Source organism: Lates calcarifer, linkage group LG6, assembly GCF_001640805.2.
Source record: "Lates calcarifer isolate ASB-BC8 linkage group LG6, TLL_Latcal_v3, whole genome shotgun sequence".
NCBI classification, from domain to species: Eukaryota; Metazoa; Chordata; class Actinopteri; family Centropomidae; genus Lates; species Lates calcarifer.
The window spans coordinates 16,880,110-16,899,209 of NC_066838.1; the positions used below are offsets into that span (position 1 = coordinate 16,880,110).

At 42.4% G+C, this 19,100-nt stretch overlaps 1 protein-coding gene across 1 annotated transcript in view; it reads right to left on the reverse strand.

Moving 5' to 3' along the window:
* LOC108889526 (uncharacterized) overlaps nucleotides 1-19,052 on the reverse strand; it is a 38,114-nt gene extending 19,062 nt beyond the window's left edge. Inside the window, 1 exon segment of the mRNA XM_018686036.2 lies at nucleotides 18,658-19,052. The gene's annotated coding sequence lies outside the window, so the exon portion shown is untranslated.
* Between the last annotated feature and the right edge of the window lie 48 nt (nucleotides 19,053-19,100).

A 19,100-nucleotide genomic window follows, 5' to 3' on the forward strand; every position in this document is an offset into this window, starting at 1 on the left:
AAACTGCTTTCCATTTATCTCCTTTGTATTAGTGTATTAGTGTAGTGGCAGAATTTTCAGAGATGGATACCTCAAAACCTCAGCACATAAAATCTAAATTCTCTGTATAGCTAGATAGTGCTATGAGTAGGTGACAAAAAACTGTATGGGTGATTTAAGCGAACTGACAAATTCTTGATATGCGTAGTTCCTTGGAACTATATGTATAGTATTTTTCATGTTTTTTCTAGAATTTCCAGAGAAATAAGTTTCAGTTTACTGAGGTCACATAACATGACTGACAACAGCTTTAAGCTGCCAGGTGTGTGTATAGACTGCGTATATTACTCTCCACTGTCAGTATGTGACCTGTACAACCTTGTGCTCGTCCACACCTGAGAACAGCCCACTTCCTCCAATTTGGATTCACACTCCTTGTGTCTCCCACCCAAAGCTGCCTGTACTTATCACATAAAGACTTCCCCAAAAAAAGCCTCTTTTCCCACTCCACATTGGATTAACAAAGCCAGCATCCATGCAATTTTCCTAATTGTAGCCAGAGATTCACAAGGCCGATATGTCCCCGTCATGTTCCTGAGCGCAGCTTTCAGTCTCTGTCATCACATTAGGACAAATCCAACTAAGTGATTATTATCAAGGGCAACAATGGAGTAAAACCCCCGAGATATGGCAGTTGCTGCATTTGTGCTCTTGTGTGTGTGTGTGTGTGTATGAGGGAGTGTATAGCACTACTCTTGCTCAATAAATGAATTAAATTAACTAAACACGTCCTACTTATACAAGCTTCAAACAACTAAGACCTCAGTTACAGGCTAATAATCCCCATCGAGCTACGTCACCTCTTCAGCACTGACCTGTGACTGATATCAACCTGTGAAGCAGCCTGCCCTTTACACGCCCCACCTCCAAATCAATCTATCACGCCATTTGATGAATGCTCATCGATGAACACATCAGAAATAAATGCAGATGATAGAAAGAAAGAGGGGAGTGTAGAGGACAACGTGTCTTCCAAAACATTTGCGAGCCCCTGGACTACGCCGCATTACAGCTGAGAGCAGACAAGAAATCACATCATGTCCATAGCAATCTCCGGCCCCGTGGGACACCGCCGCACCGTGCATAACAACATGGAGTGATGGGACGACAGAGGAAAAAGGGTGAGCGAGAGAGAGGCAGAGAGACAGTGGGAGGCAGCGGTGGGAGGGAAGGTTACAGCTTAACCCTCTGACATTTTTGCCCATCAGCTGCAATGCCTATCTCTAAGCCTCACACACACGCACACACACACCCACTGAGGACTAAGACCTTGTACCGGCACTTGGAAATTCATTTTGGAATTTAGTGCCTATCCCAGAGTGACCTGTTACAACAAGTGGTCATGAACATAACCTGCTCAGCTATTTGTCCCAGACTAACTTCCTAATCTTGTAAGCAAGAACAAATATGATTTGGAGTCCGCTCAAAGCTTCTGGCAACATCCTTCTCTTGAATAATAAAATAATGAATGAGGATGACAAGTGTAGGGTTAACTCTAAATAAGACTTTAAAATGTGATCACGGCTTTTGTTGCTATGTCATAGCTACCATTTTTTAAGAATAGAGCTGGTGATATTCTGTATTTTTTTTGTCAAATCCCATGAAAAGATCAAAGTCTGATAAAGCATTGATTCCTCTTTGCCATAGAAATCTATTGTTAACTGTTGCACTGGACATGGTCCTTTCTGTAGTTAATTTTGAGCTGATCCCACTGCTGTGGTAAACACACTAAAGCACTTAATGTGTAGTAATCTTCCACCGAAAGTAGTCCAAAACAAATGTGCTATTTACTCATGATTAAGTAAGGTTTGCTAAAAGAAAAATCACAGTGCCCACTGTGTCGTTTAGTTTTGTTTAAAAAAACAAAACAAAAAACAACTCAGTAATTTAATTTTTTTTTTTTTTTTTAAAAAAGAAATAACTTTTTCACTGGGGACAAATGGGCTGAGTGCCACAAACAGCATGGTGAGAGAGTGACAAATTGTGTTTTGTCTTTTCATGAGCAGACATGATGTCATGCTTATCATTTAAGAGTTGCTGTGCCGGTTGTGATGGCGCTAATTATCAATTACATTCTTCCTTTTCCAATTAAAATGTATCACAGCACGGGCAACTTTCACCTACCTCATCTACAAGTATTATGCAATGTATATATAAATAATTTATATGCTGTCTATATTATAAATGACTGCACTTGGACCTGCTATGTGATTGTGATGCTATTTTTACAGATGTAAAAACCCTCATTGTTTGTCTGCCACTGTCATGACGATGGGTAGGAAAAAAAAAAAACAATCTTGAGGGGACTTGGTTTAAAAATGTTAAGTACATAAATATTTGTAAAATCCACTCTCTTCTATTCTCAGCAGAGGACAGTTGGCAGCTCCACACTCTGGTTGCTGTTGGGTATAAAGAGCTGTTTGTTTTATCTGTTCCACACCCGATCGTGTGCCTATGATGTCCTCAAATGGCAACCCTTGTGCTGTTTTATTTTTAGAGTTACACAGGATTTTGACATTTCACTCGTTTGCCTCATCCTGTGTCGCATGGTGAAATCTTTCCACCATAAAACAACAAAAGAAAAAAAAGATCCCAAAAGGTTGCTCAACAGATTTCTTTGTTTCTCTGAGTTTTTGGGGTGGATGTGAGTATGTGTGTATGTGTGTGTGTTTTAACTGCTGAGTGCAGGATGTGCAAATAGCATCCACCATAAACGAGTAAACTAAATGATAAAGTGTGATAAATAAAACTCCATCCTGAATGGCAGCACTGAATGGGAACATTTACTCTTGGTGTGTATGTAAATTTCAAACCTGAGGGGAAATGTGTGTAAGGAGGCCGCATGGGTCAAACTAATAAAAATAGGAGAAATAGACTGGATACAGTTTGTTCTATCTGTGCTTTCTGAGTGCACAGAGGACAGTTCCAGTGAGAGACTTCATAAGCCGCAAATTCAGTATAGTGCTGATCCTACAGACTCAGGCGAGGCAAGACCCCATTTTCCTCTCACTTGACTCGACTTAATTAACCAGAATGAGTCAGAAGCAACATTCAGGATTTAAGATTTATCCTTATGGGATTGAGGATCTCTCTCTCTCTCTCTCTCTCACTCTCTCTCTCTCTCTCTGTTTATGGTTGACTTCAGTGCTAACTTCCTGCTCATTACTTTAATGATGGTGCTTCTGTGAGCTTATGCTCACGAGTGCAGTTTGCTTTTTAACGCTGCAGTTTGGGAATAGCAAGAAATGCACACACACACACACACTCACACTCACAAACTCATGCATGCAGCGACAGAGAATCAAATGAAATCAAAATCCCACACATGCATTATGTATGCGTGTGTTGTAGCAAAAACAAGTAGCAGCCCTTGTTGAAAAACTTCAAAAATCCAAGAGTGTATCAGTGTGCAAGTTGCATGATACCCGCCGTACATTTACTGACAATAAAAGTGTTAATGACAGAAGGGGAAGTAAATGGGAAGCTGGGTAAAGAGCGACAAACATATTTTTTTCTCGTCTGAAGTATGAGCCTAACTCCCTACATAACTGTAATACAGAGAAAGAGTCTGACAGACAGATATATCCAACCCCAGCTCTCTGCTTTTGCTTTAGATGCATTATTCATCTGTGTGCCAATTTGGAGGAACCCTCCCAATCCCCCAGCTAGCACCAAAAAGAGGAGAAGCAAGAGAGAAAGAGAGTGAGACAGGCAGACTAGAGAGAAAGAAGTCACAGCAAGAACATTGGAATGAGAGAAAGACAGAAAAAGAGAGAGGAGAGAGAGAGAGAGGGGAAAACACCAGAACAAAAGGACGAGCGAGACAGACGCAGAAAAACGGGAGCGGGGAACGGCTCAATCTCTCAGCTGCAATGTAGTGAAACATCCAAACAGGATTTCAAATGAGCCTGGGACACTTCTCCCTACATGTTTTGATATTCCCAGCACTGGCTGACTCGTCTGCGCAGAGCAGATTAATGACGATTTCCACGCTAAAGACTCTTAACCCTGTCGAAAAACACAGAGGGAGCAAAGACCTCGGGCCTGGAGCTCATTTTGTTTAGCCCGAAACCCAACTACACACTGTTGCTAAATCTCATTCACGCACGCTGCAGTGCAAATGCCAGCACAAGCTCGCTGTAAAACATGGGCAAACACTTTCATAAGGGCACAATGAAGAAGGGGAACTACCATTTTTTGTACTCAGTGCGCCCTGCCGTCATCTCATACAATCTCAAGTGTCTCGATAATGTCAGGATCATCCCAGCATCCCTCCCAGTCAACCACATCCACGCTGGCAGCTGTTGAGGCCGCCCGTCCTGGGACAGCCTGCCCCAGATTTAACCCCACACATTCAGCCTCCGTCTCCATCCTCGCCGCCCCCTCTCTCTTCTCAGGTTTGCTACCTATTATGGCGGCAGGCTGTCGCACGCACAGACCAGCTCTCTTTAACATCACAGCCTAGCAGTAGATAAAGTGGTCACTCATAGCAGCACCTCTTCACTACGATGGATGTGTGTGTGTGTGTGTGTATGAGGGGGAGGGAGAGTGGGGATGGTAAGTGTGTGGGCTGGATCAGTAGGATTGCTGTTTAATCTGCCGCCGTCTCCCCATAACAGAGCTCTGGGCTTTTAGAACTAACAGCTGGTTGCGTCTACCCCCCCTGCCCCCAAGCCCACGTTACTGAACTACGTAGAGGACTAACAGGCTACCTTTGGCTTTGTACACCAACTAACCTCACTATTTAACCTCACTGTACAATAGTATCTGCCTGTATCATATCAGACATGCGATGCTGGGTTCATTATTTCACACAGCCTCGCTACTGTGTGATCACTTCTACTGTATTGTTATGAAATAGCAATGAATGATGCTGCTGTGAAGGGCGTTGGCTGGCGCTCTGCTGCTGAAGGATCTGTCAAACTGCGGAGCCGCTCTGAGGATTCGCCTGTCAGATTTGGCCTTATTTGTCAGTTTGCTGTGATTCTGCTCCCTCAGCTTTGTCGTGTCACTGTTCGGATCGCTTCAGAGGGCTCTCCTGGGAGTCACCCACAGTGGAGAAGTATATGCCAGGCCTCGTAGCTGATTTACATCAGGTCAGCCCCTTTACTGAGGCAGACCGAACACTAAAGCTCTACCAATACCACTAGTTATGAGGATTTAAACAGATTCGATAATCTCCAGAGGTGCTGTCATCACAGTCTAACAGGGCTGTAAAAATAGGTCTCACTCTTTATGTTGCACTGAATCTTAATCTATTTAATATTAAAGATGCACTACACATAGGCAGGAAAACTGAGAATTGCCTTATTTTACACCTTAATATGGTTTACCATTACATAAAGTGAGCCCCTGTGTAATCAAATTTTATGTAAATGGAGAAGGACAAAATATTAGAAACACTTTTCAGTAATGCAATACAACAACAACATTACTTTAACGAAGAGTCAAAAAATACATTATAGGCTTCACAAAGGTAGGATTTATTGCAGGCCTATTGTGTTGGACTGTACAGCTGTACCTCATAAACTAACTCAATATACACTGTACAAGACTCTGTGCTTCAGGCTGTGTGTTTTGTAATCAAAAACCAATATATTTCTTTTGCCCAAGACAGACTCAAAAGCATCCCAGACTCACATGCTCCCTCAAATCACATATGGCAGCCCAAAGGGATGTGAAGGGGTGAAAAGGCGGGACCCATTTTGTGTCCCCTTATTTTTAATTCACAAATATCTTGTTTTTGTCTGATTCTAGGAGTATTTTTGCATCATAGCTGTGTCATGTTTTCAGTTTATATCCATAAATGTCACAAACATATGATGATTTTGGGATTATACACACACAACTCGAACAAGTATGAACGCAAAATAGGAACACACACATACACGTGTAGACCCACATGGCAGCACCAGTTCCCAGGTCTCGGGTGGCAAGTGATGTTTTCACACTTGTGTGGGGAGATTGCTATTTCTGCGCGGAGCCAGATAACTCAATTATTCATTGCGGATGCTGGTGCACTCACTTTACCTCTATAAGGAAAGGGGAAGGGGGGAGGGAGGGTGTGTCTTGCTCAGAGTGTGCGTTCAGTGTGCGCACATCTTGCCGTGCGCGAGAAGACCTCCAACAGGAGATGAACTGCTGACATGCCACACCACACGGTAGGAGAGGGAAGAGACGAGAGGAGAAAAGGAAAAGGGAGCTGTCATAAACATGGCAATCAAAGAGATATGAAGCGGGAGGTGAGGATCAAAGAGCAGAAGGAGAAGAGGGAAGGAATTAGTTTCCTTATCTTCTCTCTAAGCCAACTGTGCACCTTCCAATCCTCTCTTGCTCAATAAACGGTTACAAAGAAAAAGACTTTCTGAATTGCTGGCAAAACTGAAACTTAGCTACCGTGGCGTTCAACCTTTCCGCACAAGAGGGCATTTTAAACAACTTGTGTAGTCTTGCCTGTTATTGATACAAGGTACTTGTTATTTTTCCCCACACAAATCACACAGTGTTTTCATTACTTTTACTTTTTTCCAGCAAGAAGTACAGAAGACAATGTATAGCAGACAGCAGACAGAAGAGGCATGATATGCAAATGAGGTGGTGACTTGGGTGGATTCACACCAACGATGTCATGGGTGTATTTTACAGGTTTGTGTTGGGTTTATGGGTAGAATCCCACTTAGCCACAGACCTTTACACAGTGGACTGCAGAGGCCATGACTCAGTGTATGCAGCCGTGAGTCCACAAACAGCTGCCGAGTGCTGCCCCGAGAGCACATTTATCACCCCTAGACACCATATGGAGTCCTAGGAAGACCTGAGCAAACACACCGCACACACATGGCCTATATAGACACAGACATTATGTACACATATGCACGTCCACAAATCTTCACACACAAATTACTAGCAACAATACAAATTTAAAGCTAGTTACATGCAGACGCACATACACAGGTATGGGAAGGCTCAACACATGGATTAAACATATTCCTAGCAAGTTTTACACAATCTGCACATTTTGCACATTTTTTGCATTCCCTGACAGCAATCTTCGACTTAAAAGAAGTGAAAATGTGCACATATAGGACAGATGCATAACTCTTCGTCGGTGGCAGCCTATCTCCGCTTGTGCCGCTGCCCTTATTTCCCTGAGGACGACTCCAGAGAGCCAACTGGAGCAGTTACACACGTTGACACTTTCATGCAACCATTTACCACACTGCACCCACCCAGTGGCTCCCTTCATCAGCAATACGGTTGCTAACTTTTACACAGACATGCAGACAGTACGCACATGCAGTAAATTCACACAAAACACGCGCACACACGCAAGAAAGACTTAGCTGTCTCATTTTGACAGATCACACGCACACACACATGAATTCACATACACTTCCCTCCACTTTAATCTTTAGGGCAGCCATACTCTATGAGTGATTTATTTTAAACCATTCCCCAGGGGTTTTACAGGATTGAGCCAGTACTCAATCTGATCAGTGTTTGCTTTCTATGTCAGCAATTTATGAATTCGCCCCCTTAGCCTGAGTTTCTCTGGGTGTGCATGTGTGTTTGCAAACAAGCTAATGAGGGATAGAGAGAGAGAGAAGGGTAGGAAGAGGAGATGTGGAGTGAGAGAGAGGGGGAGACACAGGAAGAACGAACTGGCACTGTGATGAGTGTGTACTGTAAGTTAGCATACTGTCTGTAGCGTACACCCCCATGGTTTTGGGTGAGTCACTCTCTGCACTTGCAAAGCTTGCATCCAATCTTACATGCCTCAAAATGCAACAGTTTCTGTAAGTGTGCGTAAATTTCAGCAAACCCTGAAAAAAAAAAGCACAACATGAACCTCGGACGCTCTGTACGAGCTAAGCTCTGACACAACAAAAGCCCAAGCACGGCACACCCCTTAACCGCCATGCTACCGTCTCCCATTCACTGCCCAGTGCTAAGTACCATCCAGATGACTGTGTCTAATTTTAAACTGGATATTCCATTTCCATTTGAAAGGTGGTTAGTGCCCATTGAGCAGTGTTATCATGGCTGTGCAGACAGAGAGAGGCTGCTCCTGCTCCTCCCAGCCTCAGACGGAGAAGCCATCGATTTGATTCAGTCTTAAAAGCCGGGTCAGCCTCAACAATGGCGGCATATGGAAAAACCATTACCCCAGGTGAATTCTGAAATGTTAACCTACATGCATGTTTTGCCATCACTTGCTCTCCTTCTCTTTCTCTCCCTCTCTCTAACTACCCTACACAGCACCACAGATGGAGAGGAGACAGGAGAGAGAGAGAGCTCTGTGGGTTGCTTCTCAATGGAGTATGCAGGCTCCTCTCTAGGTGAGTCATGCTGCCTTTCTTTACACTTCTTGTCCAAGGCCACCTACCATACACCTCCACTCTAGCACAGCTACTGCCAAGCTACTACTCCTGCTCATCCATTACACTACTCACAGCCTCTGACACTGTAGAAAAGTCACAAATGACTAATATGATCCAGGTGAAATGCCTGCTACTGCACTGAAAATGACATGTGATGTTTAAAGCTGAAAACCATGGCTTTTATTAGTTAGAATATCATTATCTTATATCAGTTGCCTGGTTGAGTGATACTAAATGTTAAGAATGGCTTATTTACTGCAGCTAGACTGTCTACAGCATGTCACTATAGGTTGCTACTGCATAATGATAATGCTAACAGTCCAGTTCATAAGTGTTCAAACCAGAGCTAACAAGCGTATTTTTCACCATCTTTGTAAGTTAACTCTTTCAAATCAGCAGCAAAGCGTGCGCAGTGGATAATTGTTTGTCAGGCTTCACCACAACCCTCCCTACCAGAGATGTATATATAAAAAAAGAAACCACAGTGGAAACATCTCGCTGAATAAGATTCTAAATAATGTTGTCTCTTTTGGTCAAGTAATGTACAGGCCAACACCAGTATCTAGCTGTTCAAGTAAATGATCTTACATTAAACCCCTGTAGGACTGCCATTAACAATTATTTTTTATTATCAGTTGACCTGCTCATTATTTTCTTGATCAATCATTATATGTTTAAAAAAATGTCCAAAAAAATGCCCATTATACTAGTTGACATTTTCAAATGTCTTGTTTTACCCAAACAAACAGCCAAAACCCAAAATATATTCAGTTTACAATCATGTATCACAATCATGATCTTACATTGCTATTAGTTACTCAGCCTTATCTGACAACAGGTAGTTGCATGACATCACTGAATGGAAGTTCCAGTCCTTCAATAAAGCCACAATACGTACTGGTTGGGTAGTTTTGCTAAGCATGTGGTTATAATTACCAGCAGTGAGAGTGTGTGTGTGTGTCATCAACACCTATTGCAGCAGGAACTACCACAGAGGTGGTCACAACTGCATAATATCCAGTAACACAACTTTACAGGTGTGTAACTAAGATGACAATGAAGGCCGAGTTCAAAGATGGGTGTGGTCCAACCCCTGACTACTGAGTGCTCATGGGTTGGAACATCAACATGGTGAAAGCCATCACGACTGGAATGATCCCATTGTGAGGTGGTCTCTGGTTATAATGTGAACTTCCTCAACAGTGCTTTGAGGAAAGGAAGGTATCAATGAGGAAAACACAACATTACATCACACTAATATTTTGCAGCCATGGCTGCTCAGTACGGAAGAGGCAAATGATATCAGCAGTGATTTCACTTGACCTGCTGGCCTTGCGTGTTTGACACCAGTGGGACGTATCTGTGTGACACAGTGTGAACGGGGTTAATGTAGTGCAGGGGTTCTGCTAATTGGGTTAGTGCACAGTTTGGTTAATTGGGTTAGCAGAGATTCCATGACAGCGATCATGCTGACAGACCCAGCTTGCTATCGATCAGATGGGTGAATGAAAGGGACAAAAACAGCAGGTGCTTTCATTAAACAAGTGCAAGCACATGCAAACACAATGAACTGCACACAGATACACACACACACACACACACACACACACACACACGTATCAGATTACACTTTGACTTCACATCAGTTCTGACAGAGGGTGGGTGAAGGTGCATAGCTACCATCAAATATAATACAAACTATAACAGCATGTAATAAAATATCATACAAAAGTGCAGAAAGTAATGGTGGGTATTTATGAAAATGGTAGCGAGTGACTAAATAAATATGGATTTGTGTGTGTGTTTGCATGAAAGAGAGAAAAAGAGTGTGAGAGAGAAAAAGACAGAGACCACTTGGGACCTCAGCTCTCTTTCATGTGGAGGTGAATACATAAATAATAAAATTAAATCATCAAAAACAGCCTAAAATAGCCCCGGCCCTTCTTTCAATAAGATACACACACACACTCACACACAAAGTATCATACGTTCCACATTCTTCAAAGTTATATTAGTTGGTAACAGTTTTCAAATTCAATAATATGTGTTTTATATTGTCAAATGAGACAAAAATATATTTTTTCTGCATCCGTTAGACAAGAATTAAAATGGCCAGGAAACAGAGATAACAGTCTTCCTGATTAAAAATGTCATTTTACAATAAAAAGTAAAAGAATAATTGTCAGCATTGTGGTTGTGTATCTCCGGACTTTGATGTGCTGCTTGCCTCCGTAGCTCTCCATTATCTGATGGAAGCTAGGTGCAATCTGCAAGGTGTTGGGGGAGCAAAGCACTAAATAAAGATTTTTTTTTTAAGGTTTTCAGGCACCAAGAAATCTCAACCCCAGTTGTGTCAATTCACTTCCTCGCTTAACACAATCTGCTGCCTCCTAAAATAGCTCAGTGTTTCTCTGAAGCCAGGCTCTTGACTTAACACCAAGATAGACAGATAGAGTGCGCACAGCAAAAAAAAAAAAAAAAAAAAAAAAGGGCTGTCAATGCATAAACCACAGCATCACGCTGCGACAAGCACACACACACACTGCAAGATCTGGAGATTCACTCTGTGTGATCCTGCTACATACTGTGTGATAGGTACATGCATAGACTTGGCTGCTAAGGTTTTACTATGGCAAGATCACACACCTGTGATAGTGCACTCAACATCTGGCCCTGTGACAAAAGTTTGTGACCTTTGTTGCACTTTTGAAAATCTGCAAACTACAGCTGACCTCACACAGAAAATGCCAAACCACTGTATAAAGAGATATTTTGAAATTTGGAAGTCGCTGAGTGCCAAAAACTGTAATCTAAGTGGATTAGCCCTCTCTTGCTTATGTTTTCATTCTGCTGTGAACGATTCTTTAAAGCCGAAGGCAGCCTCTGGAGTGGAGTTCAGCTGATGTGATCTCTCCTTCCACAAGCCACTCTTATTAAGCAGCACCACTAAAAGCCTGAGGATTCTCTTACTAAACCAATCAATATAGGATCTGCCTTGCCATGGTCCCCAGAGCCCTTGACTCCACCCTTCATTCTCCCTTCAGCTTTCACTGTCCCTACTGTCTCACTCATTCATGCTAAGCACTAGAGCGAGGTGGAAGCTAGAGTGTACTTGTGTGTGTGTATGTGTGTGTGTACATTTGTGTGATCCTACATCACCCAAGACAGATCTGATACCAAATGTGTCGCTATCACAAACCTCAGGAGGTGAAACAGGTGAAAACGGTCCTCCGAGGCAGAGCTGAGGAGCAAACCGCCTGTTAATGAATAAATAAACACGCCAGTCAGCACGAGTGCCCCCGCTGTCCTCGCTCTCTTTGAGTGCAGAGGCTGATCTTCCTTCACCAAACACCTGTGTGACTGTCAGAGGAATCAATAAACAGCTACTGTTGCAAAGGTGAACTCGGCCAGCCGCGAGCGCGGCGGTCACGCTGGCTGTCTGCGTCTTGAAACAGGAAGAGGTGTTCGACAGACTGACACAGATCACATTCATGTTAATACCACAACTGTGCTTCTGTTCAGTGCCAAACACGCATAAATGCATATTGTGCATATGCAAATACAAACAGATGGCTTAGGGAAGGTGTAAAAACACAAACACATTCATACACACTACATTACATCCTGTAATGCGTGGTGTACCTCACCTGCTCTGCTCAATCCTGACATATGACTGGTTAATAATCAATTCATCACCATACACAAACGCAAAATTGATTGAGAAGATTAAACTGCATTAGAGCTGTTATCAGAGCAACAGCATAAATCACCAACCACATTCTGTATAATTATGCCCTATCACAGTTTCTTCACTATGAATAGAAAGTAACTTTTTTTTCCTTTTGTATTACTTCCTGCTAACATATTCACTCACACTTCACTAAGTTCTCATATTATCTAACAGTAGCACATGATGCCATAATAATATTATCTTTATCTGATGATGCACGATGCTACTTGATGGTGGGAGTTTTACTTGCAAACTACTGGTTTGGTTTGTTGCCACTGTGTATCTTGATATAATCTGATGTATGCCGGGTTGAGAAACACACCTGTTGCCACCAAGCTGCTCATTTTACACTCAGCCCAAATCAGAGGCACAAGAAGTGGTTATGTAACCCCCTCCCTTAAAGCAAAGAGCAGACAACCCTTTTATGCTAAAGTGTGCCAATCTAAGAGCAGAAAACACAAAGCAGCAAGTGTGAAAAAGAAGAGCGTCCCATCCCCGCTAATGAGACCCAGATGATTCGCCCTGTTTGCGCGGATTAAACTGTTGTTGGTATAAACGCCTCCCCGCCCACAAGAAGTGTGACAAACTCTAACTTTACAAATGAATACTCCCTCTTTTCAGCACAGATACAGAGTACCCTGCTGTAACTGTAGCTGAGAGGCTTTTTTTCAGCGAGTTAAGTGATTTCTGAGTGGAACAGCAGAAAAACTGAGGTCCCAGTATGGTGTATTCACAGTGCTGGAAAAGGTCACAGGAGGTCAGATTTGATTGATTTAACATGACTTGAAAACAGTGATGCTGTACACTCACAAATATGTCTACATGCTTTTAGACTTTTACTTTTTTGGACATGGGATCAACACTGGAGATTTCGGCTGCCTCAGCTTCACTGACTTTGCTGTAACTCCCCTTTGTGCTTTTAAACTAGAGTGGCACCTACACTTACTTGGAGGTTAAAAGGAAAGGGACATAGGTAGCAGTGACCATGATAAATGATAACTGAAAAGCCACTGAAAGATACTGGCATATTTAAAAGATAGTCTTTGTACATCATTACCAAAAATCTAGTAAATCAAAGAGCTATGAAATATTAAATATGAGATGAGAGTTGAGGGAATATTTCCTCAGTGGAGACTGTAATTTTAAGCTCAACCTTAACTGCTGCTGTGACTTTCTAAATCCAGCTGATAGGAAGTACAAAGAAAAATGCTCCTGTTACATCTAAAACTGTGGTTTTCATTGACTGAAATGGTTGCTGAAACAAATACATGTAAGCGGATATAGGCTGTATCATTCTATTATAGTGGGCTCCTTTTCTTCACATCCGATTACCTGATGGGGACCTGTGGGTCTCTTATTTTGACAAACAATATACCAAATTTGATATAAATTTTAATTTAATAAATCACCAAAAGCTGGCAGACGCTTCAGTGGAGGAGAATGTTTTCTCTCCATTCATGTGGCTGGCTGCTAAATGGGAGCACAGGATGTAGAGTACATTATCTACACATAATAATGGAGCTGCAACGTTCAGAACAAGCGCATTATTTCATGTTCTTGTATTATGATTGTATCGCATCAGACATAATGGGGAGTTAAGGGCATATCTATGTAAATCACTGCTTTTTCTTTGCTGCTTTATTTACTGTGTTTGTTCTTTTATGCAGTTGCATTCAGGGGCATTATGCTGTAATGCTGCTGAGACATGAATCAATACTTATGAATTACAGCGCTCCTGCTCTAATGGCAAGCTACTGCAATACTGTGCCCAGTCTGAAATGTATTTAGTGCACACTGAGATGACGGATGCTAAACTACCCGCACGTTCAACAATTAATGAGTGTAACTGTGTAACTGTACGTTAAATGCGTGCCTTGAAAAGTCAGGACATGTGACATGATAACAGGTGTGAAGTCTGAGATGCAGTGTAATGTGAAAAAGATGAAAGTCTAACTGGTCAACACGCTTTCTCTTTTCATCTTTCTAAGAGGAGAGTGACTGAGAGCATCAGCAGTGTGCTAGACCATCACTTTCTTGATCTCTGGTTGCTATGGTGATCTTTTTTTGTTTAAATGTGATATTACATGTACTCACTGTCGATGTTTAGTTCGCTATTGAATTACACTGAAGTTTAAAAGGAAACTGTTTAAAACTATTCCCTCTATTCATTTATTCCACTTGTATCTGCTTGTCATCCCTTATTGACTCACTCTTTCTTTCTTTTCTTCTTCAGTGCCAATATCCTTGTTTCCTCTCTTGGCCTCAGCGATGCTTCTTATTGCCCTATACACAGCATTAATAATTGAGAGCATTTTATGCAGACAGTGAGTTTTGGTGCCCTGAGCCCTTTGGTCATGGATCTGTGGCACTAATGCTGGGTGGCAGGCCAGTTTGAGGCCCTGCACTCCAAGTCCAGGCTAGGGCACATCTGTCTGGCTGACTGGCCAAATCTGCAGCCCCCCGATCCCTGAGCTATTACGCACACAGCTGACATGCAAACATGTGCACACACGCACTTCGAAGATTCATGGACCATTTAGTCTGTGATCTGTAAAGCTTGCATCACACTTATGCACCTTCTTACAAACAGCCAAAGGCCACAGACAATGACTGGCATTTTCAAAACCCTCAATAACTGTGAACCACTGTGCTCTCTCTGATAAACACTGTAATTCTCACTCGCAGACACACCATCATACACTCTCTCTATACCATGTATATGAGATAGAATGATAGTTTGTATGAGAGGGAATTGCATTGTTTATAGGAGAGAATGATGGTGTGTGTGTGTGTGTGTGTGTGTGTGTGTGAGAGAGAGAGAAAGAGAGTAAAAATGTGAGGTATTATTATTATGTAGACAATGTTAGTGTGTGTGATATATTATAATGGTGCATGTGTGAGAATGATAACCTATGAGACAGGGAATAATTGTGTGAGAAAAAGAATGACTGTGCATGTGGTGGGAAACATTAGCATTTATTTGAAAAGGAAGGTACTTTCATTGAACAGAAAGGAGTTGAATTCTCAGTTTCTGAAGTCTTCTTACAGGCAAAGCCTGTACTTACACAGCAGCAATACTAGCATTGTTTAGGCTTCAAGGAGAATCTGAATTAAGCTACAGAGCATTTAAGGACAACTTAAAATTCACCAAGTTTTGTTAGAACAATAGCAAGGACACCAGCAGCATGATTTGTCTGATTATTTACCTTCTACGCTTCATGGTTTTAAGAGCTGTAAGCCAGCAATGAATCAAAAGTTCAATACTATTTACACTTCAATAAAACTCTCTCTCACACAGCTATTCTTAAGAACACATATTGTAATTTGCTCTTAGATACAGTCTACTCTCATTCTCCTTTACAGATGGTACTATTCTTAGTCACACACATTTTCTCTTGCATTTCAGTCTTGTGGTATATCCAAGCATATATGCCCACTGTGTTTGTGCAGCACTTCTTTCCCCTGTACATTTGCTAGCTGGCAATGTACACAGTGCCTATGTGAGCACAGAGTGAGCCTACCCATGTGTTGGCGTCACAACTTGAACTTACGCTGACCTCGAAACATACCGGAGACTTGAGTTCTTTCTTTCCATTATCTACCTCAAGTTTCTGTATGTTTTTGAGGTAGAGTCAGAATTTGCATTTATTGACTTGTACTTGCATTTTCCACTTATTTTGTATCCACTCATACCACTTCTAAAATTTATTTTCCTTTCAGTCTGAACATGTTCAGAGTTAAGCATGACCTTAAGAGTATAGCTCGGCTATATGTGTAAGAGAGATTAGAGCTGTATAAGACACTGTGTGCTATTTACACTGGGCAGCCATTTTATTAGGTACACCTGTACAATTTATTTAAATTCAATACAAGATCCCGGCATAAATTCAATGCAACAGCTCAGCCATAAATTTTACCTTTACAAAAGCTGTCACTGTCAGAGAGGTATTAATCTCTATATATTTGATTATCATTGAGATTGTAGGTTGGAGCAGTGTGGAAATTAACTACTTTATATTGAGTTGTTTCTAATATTTTGTCTACCCCGTTTACAAACACGAGGGAGGAAGAATATTAGAAGCACATTTTCACTGACTATTGCCTCACTAATAAGGATATGACTTAATTTAACACAAAAAAGACAATTTTAACAAAAGTTGGCCATTTACAGCTTGATAAAGGGAGGAATATGCGTAGGATTGCGTAGGTGTACCTAATAAAGTGGCCAGGGAGTGTATATATATTGATTGAGGTCATAGTTAAAGGTGACTTCACTATGTTGAGAGGTGTTTCTAATTATCTACAAAATATTAGAAACACCTCAGTATAACACAGTCCAATACAACAAAAACATTCATTTAATGAAACAGCTCTATGACCCTGTTGACAACTGAATATCACAGGCATCACAAAAGTAGACTTTATGGCCGAACAGCCGTATTGGATTGCTTTAGATCATACATCTGCACCTAATAAAGTGGTTAGTGGGTGTATGTGTGTTGGAATGAATAACACTGTTTGTAGATTTATGACACAAGAAGTTATAATTGTGGATACAAGAAGGTATGCTATTGTGTGTAGTATTATGATGCTGTGTGTAACAGCAGTTATGATGTATAACCACTCATAAACACTCCATACACAAACTTCTTCATATGTGTTTATGAAAAAGAGTGTATGTTTCATATATGTATGCCCGTGTGAATGAACCCAAGAGAGTGTGTTTATATCTAAGAGATAAAGGTGGGAAGGGATGATGGGATGGAGGGTGGATGAGACGACAGGGAGGGAGGGAAGGAGGGAGGGGAGGAGTGCTCCAGTCCTGTCGCCTTGGGTGCATCAGCAGCAGGAATTGTTCTCTGCCCTGTGGGGGCCATCTGACTGTTCTGTCACCCTGCACAGAAGGCTGACTCTGCCTTAAAGTGCTCGGCCCCGCGCCTGCAGTTCGACATGCTTGATGTTTAATACATACACAGGGAGAATATTGAGAACGCCTGGGGAGAAATGCAGCACACAGGCAGTAAGGGAGAGAGTTTCTCTTTTTTTGTCAGTTTGTAGAACAACCAAGAATAGAGGAGCTCCAGTACAAAGTGTGCGTGGGCAGACTGCGAACATAATTGCCCGGGATTCGAACCAGAGCTGGAGCTCCATCTCAAAAAAATTGAAATATATGAGATCCGAGAGTTAAGCACCTCTCAACAGAATGCACTTGTGGTGAGTGGGGGACAGCCTCATGCTGGTGATTGTGTAATGTGTAAGGCACTGACATGTCTATGCCAGGAAATATACACCACAGTCATACATGGTGCTTTTGGTTGCAATAACGGTTGTGGACTTGACATGTAAGCTGGAAATGCCTCTCCCAATGTGCTCCTGTACTTCTGCAATCAGTGGCCGAGCGTGGTGTAATTCAGGACATCACTCCTCAATAAGGCAGGAGAACGGGCCTCAGGGGTGACCCTCCTGCTTAAGTCAACACAATGAGTGTAATGAGGTGAAATACACACACACAACCACATAGGCACACACGCTCACACGCACAGCGGAGATGGGAACCCTTGCTGCATAGTAAGTGGATTTCATTCATCTACATGCACTGAGCCCTGCTGGAGAAGTTCTACTCACACCCACACCCACACATTCAGCAGCACAGACAGCACCTCACTCTGTAGCTTATTACAGGTGAGAAAATCATCACAGACTGAAGCAGATATACGGCCGTGGTGGGGAATTAATAAAGATGTCTGTTTCACTCTGCAATCATGTCATATCAAGGTAGACAGCTTTTAATTTAAGCCAATAATAAATCCTCTCAGACAGAACCTGGATTTTGGTAAAACATAATTGTCACTGTCACTGATCAGCTGTGTAAATTAAACATTAGATTGATATTAAAAGCCACAGTGTCTCTGTTTGACATGTCTGTTTCTCCTCTTTTGCGCCTAAAACAGTCACTGAGTTCATCAGTTCTGAGTCCATAATTAATCAACCCTGCTGTGTAAGTAGGACTAGTGCCTTTTCTCTTATCATCACGTACAGCAACCCACGCCCTCCGGGCCATCAGCGGATTAATGATGAGTGCCTGTGATAGGAGAGCCCCTTACAAAGGCATTATTAATTAGCCTCTGTGGCCGCAGTGTGCAACACATGTTCACTCTAATCAAAACTTTAAAGGAACACGATCGACCTCCCGATCACCCGCTGTAATGCACTGCATGATATTAAACCTTGATGCGCGCATGCATTAACTTACGGGTGTGTGCAGTGAGGGTGGGGGGTTGAAAGTGCACCATTTCCAAATTAGCATGGCAACTTTCACACACCGCTGACCAACCGGTTATGCTGCACTTTACCAGGAAGCCTATGAATGATTGATCAGACAGGTGGGGGGGCATAATTCACAGGCGATAAAGAGGGGCGGGCATGCAGGACCGTCCAAAAACTGTCCACATGTCACCAAAGTGGAACCAAAATGAAAGAGACAGAGATCGGGTGTGTTGTACTCACTCGCCCCCCGGTGCGTTAGAAGAGCATCCCGGTCTCTCGCGGCCAGCTGTTCAGATGAGTTCTCCTGGGACAGCGCGCCTCGATCCTCACTATCATTCTTCGCAAAGGCTCCAGCCTCCTCACAGTCTCCCCTTACTCTTCTTCTTAGACATCACATGCAAAAATTAAAAAAAAAAAAAAAACGCACACACACACACACACAGATGCATGCCAAGCGAAATTCGCCTTTGATTGTTGTTTCGGGGGGTTACAGTCGTCCGTCTCTCAGTATGTAGAGCAGAAGTGACAGCAGCGGATTCCTATTTGAGGGGATGCTGACGCGCAACCGGAGGGGCTCGCCTCCTGCCTTTCTCATCAGGCTCCATCAGCTCTCGGTTAGGCAGCACCATGTGACTGAAACCACTATCATGACAGAGACAATAACGAATTTGGTTTCCGGTAAA